Raw genomic sequence first — 6,323 nt, 5'->3', positions numbered from 1 at the left:
CAACTCATACAAACTAGATAACACAATTCAGTAACAACGAACCACAACTCATACAAACTAGATAACACAAATCAGTTACAACAAACCACAACTCATACAAACTAGATAACACAAATCAGTTACAACGAACCACAACTCATACAAACTAGATAACACAAATCAGTTACAACGAACCACAACTCATACAAACTAGATAACACAAATCAGTTACAACGAACCACAACTCATACAAACTAGATAACACAATTCAGTTACAACGAACCACAACTCATACAAACTAGATAACACAATTCAGTTACAATGAACCACAACTCATACAAACTAGATTACACGAATTTGTGGCCACGAACCATAACTCATACTCAATTTTAGGATTCGGATGTTCAAGGTTGGGAGTGCTGGGAATAAGCCTTCAACACAAATAAAACTTGAAAATAACAAAAATCAAAATACAAATTTTTCAATAATTGCGAAACAAGCTTGTAACTGTACATGTATCAGTAACTTACCCGGAATTGATGTGAGTGAGAGTGTGTGGTTGTATGTATGTGTGGAAGCGGTTTGGATTACTGTTGGAGGTAACCGGAAAGTAGAGGGAATCTGAAGATTTGTTTTGGTCGAGCATTTGGTCCTGTATGTTTTAACATCGATAGGAAAATCGAACCTCGGTGGCCTAGGTGAAAGGTTTGAGCGCAACCATTGGAGCGATACAATCAAGAATCTATGTACAGATCAGACACTATTTATGTAATAAGACTTATTTATGAGTCTACTCTATTAAAGATTAACGCACAGATGGGCCCCTCTAGCCAAGCAACTTTAAATACTAAGTATGTAGTACGAAAAACATAGGTATGATATATTAACGATTTTGAGTTTTATCTTCAAGCTTTCTGTAGCTTCCAATTCCCTGCTATCCAAAATGATTGAAGTTTCTTGTCATCATCTCTAGTATATACTGTACATTCAGGTGAAGAACATATTATGCTGCTGATATCCTGTAGAAGCCTTAAACATTGATTCTCAGGTTCTTCACAATTAAGTACAAAACGTTGTTGCTTCATCAGATTCCCTACAAAGCTGTCATTCGGTGTCGATCGTGTTTGTAGGTTGCATGTTCCAGTCGCAAACTTTTATCACGAGGATTGGTTTGTAGGACCGGACATATTTTACACACACACACATCGTATAATGTGTTGCATCCTGTGTGTGAAATGTATGTATACCCTACGGTTAGATCCGTGTGTCTTCACTTAAGCTGTCAACAGGCCCGATATTGGTCGTCACTTCTTTCTGCAAGCGCAATTTCAGAAGCAAGATTAACGAAAGCACTCTTAATCATGGCTTAAAACGGACAATATTCTTGTCAAAATGGACACTGTAAACTGCTGCAGCTGCTGTAATTGGAAGTGTTGATATCTGCTTCAGCGTTATCTTAAGATATATCTCACGTTTGGTGATCAGCTTCCCAGACGATAAACAGCTTTCTAATGAGAACAGAGACAACGACAGAACAATCGTATTAAAAAGATATATTCTCATTTCCGGACCAAGCCCATTTTCCCGTAAATGCCAGGTTTCATCAGTCTATTCATGCTATGTCTGGGATTGTGAATGCTGTTTCAACTGTAGCATTAATTGTTCATTCAACATGTACCACTATCCTTAGATATACTGCTTGATCAGACTGCGCCATAATATCACTGCCAGCGGAGAATTATACATATAATTATTCTCAGAGACTAGTGTTTATTCTCCAGTCTTCATAGTGAATTAGACCTAACGTGTCTACTTAATGGTTTTTATTATGGAAATCGGATAGGAATAACCACATATCCAGCATATATCGGGTATTCAGCCGCCAAACTACCAGGATATGTTGTTCCTAATTATATTTTTTTGTACTCCGTACATCTTCTGTGAAAACAATGAGTGTGCTCTTTATCTTCTCAAATTTCCCGTATCTTATTAACGCCGAGGTCAATAACACTCAGAATCATCGTCCCGCTGAACTGAAATGGCTAGTTCAGAGACTTGATCAACCAGCCTGTGGCCTCTTCTCTACCCGTATACTTAGTTGACTGATATGTAAGCTTGTTTGTTTGTTAATAAGCTGGTATATTTTGTTTGTGCAGATCGAGCCTCTATACATTACTCTTTTTTCTTGGGGTCTTTTTGTTGCAATACTCATCCGAATAGCTGGTTTTCTCTAATTTATGGCTAGAGGATGTTTGGGATCTTGTGGTTTGCCTACTTGTGTCCACACCTACTGGAATCTACTGCTAATTTACAAATCGTGGTCGTTATCGCCACACGTTCAAAACCGTTGTACGACATGTTCTCTCAAAAATGATATATTGTATGGAACACGTTGCTGTTATTAAGTATTAAGTTCAGATGACCAAAGTTGTCATAACATCTGCAGTCCTTCCGAGTTCTGCTATAACTTGTTTGTCTGCTTGTGACACCAAATCAAGGCACATGTCATTAGCAGCTTTCTTCCATGGTGTTTACGTGGTTACTATGTATATGCCCCCTATCTGTCAGGTGATGCTACCCTTTACAATGTGCTGAGACAGAGTAATGATAAGATGAGCTGGAAGCCATACATTTTGTCTCACTTTGCTATCTTTCTGAAGGTAGTAATCTATTAATGTTGAATCCGTGTAGTTTTGTCTACTTCTCCAAGGCATAGACTATTGCAGTTCACGTTTATTACTAAAATCTCGCACGACCAGCTGTCTGACAGTACACCCTGACTAAGAAGTATCTTCTGTCATGTATGTGTATATCTGTGTGAGATCTTGTGAATGAGCGGGAAATGTGGACACGATCAGAATATTCAAAATAGATGGATATACATAGTATTTATTAAAATGTGTTTTAGTTTTATATATCAGTTGGTTTTCCGGACAAATTGCAAGAACTCGCCAATAATCCACACACAGTACATGCGTTTTAATCAGTGAATTTTGTGTACGCAATAATGTGTTTATTGCTTTGTTGAGAGAATACGACGGATGTGTTATACGAATGAAGTGGGTTGTCAGTATCAAAGTTGTTGGCGTTGTAATAAATACACCATTCATTAGTGAACTGCATTGTGTTATCTTTCGTGGTACACTTCCCAAGTGTTCCATACTCACCAGTAAGACTACTACACTAGTAAGACTTCTATACACCAGTAAGACTACTATACACCAGTAAGGCTACTACACCAGTAAGACTACTATACACCAGTAGGACTACTACACCAGTAAGACTACTATACCAGTAAGACTACTATACACCAGTGAGACTACTACACCAGTAAGACTACTATACACCAGTAAGACTACTATACACCAGTAAGACTACTACACCAGTAAGGCTACTACACCAGTAAGACTACTATACACCAGTAAGACTACTACACCAGTAAGACTACTACACACCAGTAAGACTACTACACACCAGTAAGACTACTATACACCAGTAAGACTTCTATACACCAGTAAGACTACTACACCAGTAAGACTACTACACTACTATACACTAGTAAGACTTCTATACACCAGTAAGACTACTACACCAGTAAGACTACTACACCAGTAAGACTACTATACACCAGTGAGACTACTACACCAGTAAGACTACCCAGTAAGACTATTATACACCAGTAAGACTACTATACACCAGTGAGACTACTACACCAGTAAGACTACTATACACCAGTAAGACTACTACACCAGTAAGACTACTATACACCAGTAAGACTACTACACCAGTAAGACTACTATACACCAGTAAGACTACTATACACCAGTGAGACTACTACACCAGTAAGACTACCCAGTAAGACTACTACACCAATAAGACTACTATACACCAGTAAGACTACTATACACCAGTAAGACTACTACACCAGTAAGACTACCCAGTAAGACTACTACACCAGTAAGACTACTATACACCAGTAAGACTACTACACCAGTAAGACTACTATACACCAGTAAGACTACTATACACCAGTGAGACTACTACACCAGTGAGACTACTATACACCAGTAAGACTACTACACACCAGTAAGACTACTACACCAGTAAGACTACTATACACCAGTAAGACTACTACACACCAGTAAGACTACTACACCAGTAAGACTACTATACACCAGTGAGACTACTATACACCAGTAAGACTACTATACACCAGTAAGACTACTATACACCAGTGAGACTACTATACACCAGTAAGACTACTATACACCAGTAAGACTACTACACACCAGTAAGACTACTACACCAGTAAGACTACTATACACCAGTAAGACTACTACACCAGTAAGACTACTACACCAGTGAGACTATTATACACCAGTAAGACTACTATACACCAGTAAGACTACTACACCAGTAAGACTACTACACCAGTAAGACTACTATACACCAGTAAGACTACTACACCAGTAAGACTACTACACCAGTGAGACTATTATACACCAGTAAGACTACTACACCAGTAAGACTACTACACCAGTAAGACTACTACACCAGTGAGACTATTATACACCAGTAAGACTACTATACACCAGTAAGACTACCACACCAGTAAGACTACTATACACCAGTAAGACTACTACACCAGTAAGACTACTATACACCAGTGAGACTATTATACACCAGTAAGACTACTATACACCAGTAAGACTACTACACCAGTAAGACTACTATACACTAGTGAGACTATTATACACCAGTAAGACTACTATACACCAGTAAGACTACTATACACCAGTAAGACTACTACACCAGTAAGACTACTATACACCAGTGAGACTATTATACACCAGTAAGACTACTATACACCAGTAAGACTACTACACCAGTAAGACTACTATACACCAGTGAGACTATTATACACCAGTAAGACTACTACACCAGTAAGACTACTACACACCAGTAAGACTACTACACCAGTGAGACTATTATACACCAGTAAGACTACTATACACCAGTAAGACTACTACACCAGTAAGACTACTATACACCAGTGAGACTATTATACACCAGTAAGACTACTATACACCAGTAAGACTACTATACACCAGTAAGACTACTACACCAGTAAGACTACTATATACCAGTAAGACTACTATACACCAGTAAGACTACTATACACCAGTGTTATATATTGGGCTTGTCTTCTAGGTCTGTTGATATGATCATCCCGCTGGTTCTCACAATGCTTGTGTAGTTTGATTCTTTTGTCCTCGGGCCACTAACGGTGTCAATCGACCAATCTAACGATCAATGGATATATACCATGAAGCGATGACGTCAAAACAAACGCAACATAACCAGCAAGGAAAGACATACTTACTGCTTACAATGCACTGAAAAAAGTCTTCGTGCAATAGATGAGAATGGCAAATTAAGTGAAGTGATTTGTGCGTATGTAAACGACGCTTGTATAAATTATAGTAAATGATTCCGAATATATTTCACCGTAGACTTCTCTTCCTGTTTCATGGAAATATTTATTTATTAGTTATGGAAGACTTTATGCTTTTGTTGCTGTGCTTTTCTCAAAAACCCGGGAACTAGACGTTATTGTCTTTTTTGTTATTTAGTATTTAACTGATATATACAAAAGCGTTATTATAAAATTATCTGATGTATGAAAATCACGAAGTTTATCTTTTTATTAGGATGCTTCAGCTTACCGCCTTGATTTTGACTTTCTTGTTGATTACTTTGGGTTTTCCTCAATCGCCTCCTAGGCTTCACATTGTAGGCCCTTTGCATCACTGACGAGTCATAGAACGACGAAACAGCGGTATGATGCAAATTGTTTTATTGTTTGGCTCTACTGTATCTCACTCTAAAATGTTGAAAAATTACGCGCATGAAATTACTGGAATTATATTATGAATTAACTATATACAAAAATTGCAATTCGTGTCATATTTTATCGCGAAACATTCAGCGTGAATAGCGCTAAAATAAGATAACTGTGATGATATGTATGTTTACAGTATAAGATTCCTATGTCCTATAATTTACAAGACGCAAAACAAATAAATCTTGTGATGCAAATTAACCTTTTCAAAACCTAGAAATGTCCAATACACATACACATCGTCGACATCATTGTTGTTACAGTACAAATGACATTATTTCACGAAATCAACAAAAACTACACACAACCTTGATATCACATTTTATTGTTTTGCAAAAGTTGCAATGTCGATCACAATATCATTGTAACAATAGCTATACAAACGAAACACGACAGTTTCTCATCACGAGTTCACACCAAATAATAATTCACCATTTCGAGG

Source organism: Ylistrum balloti, unplaced genomic scaffold, assembly GCF_031769215.1.
Source record: "Ylistrum balloti isolate Yb309-2 unplaced genomic scaffold, AGI_CSIRO_Ybal_v1 Utg370122, whole genome shotgun sequence".
NCBI classification, from domain to species: domain Eukaryota; kingdom Metazoa; phylum Mollusca; class Bivalvia; order Pectinida; family Pectinidae; genus Ylistrum; species Ylistrum balloti.
Note: the sequence above shows the minus strand (reverse complement) of the source record.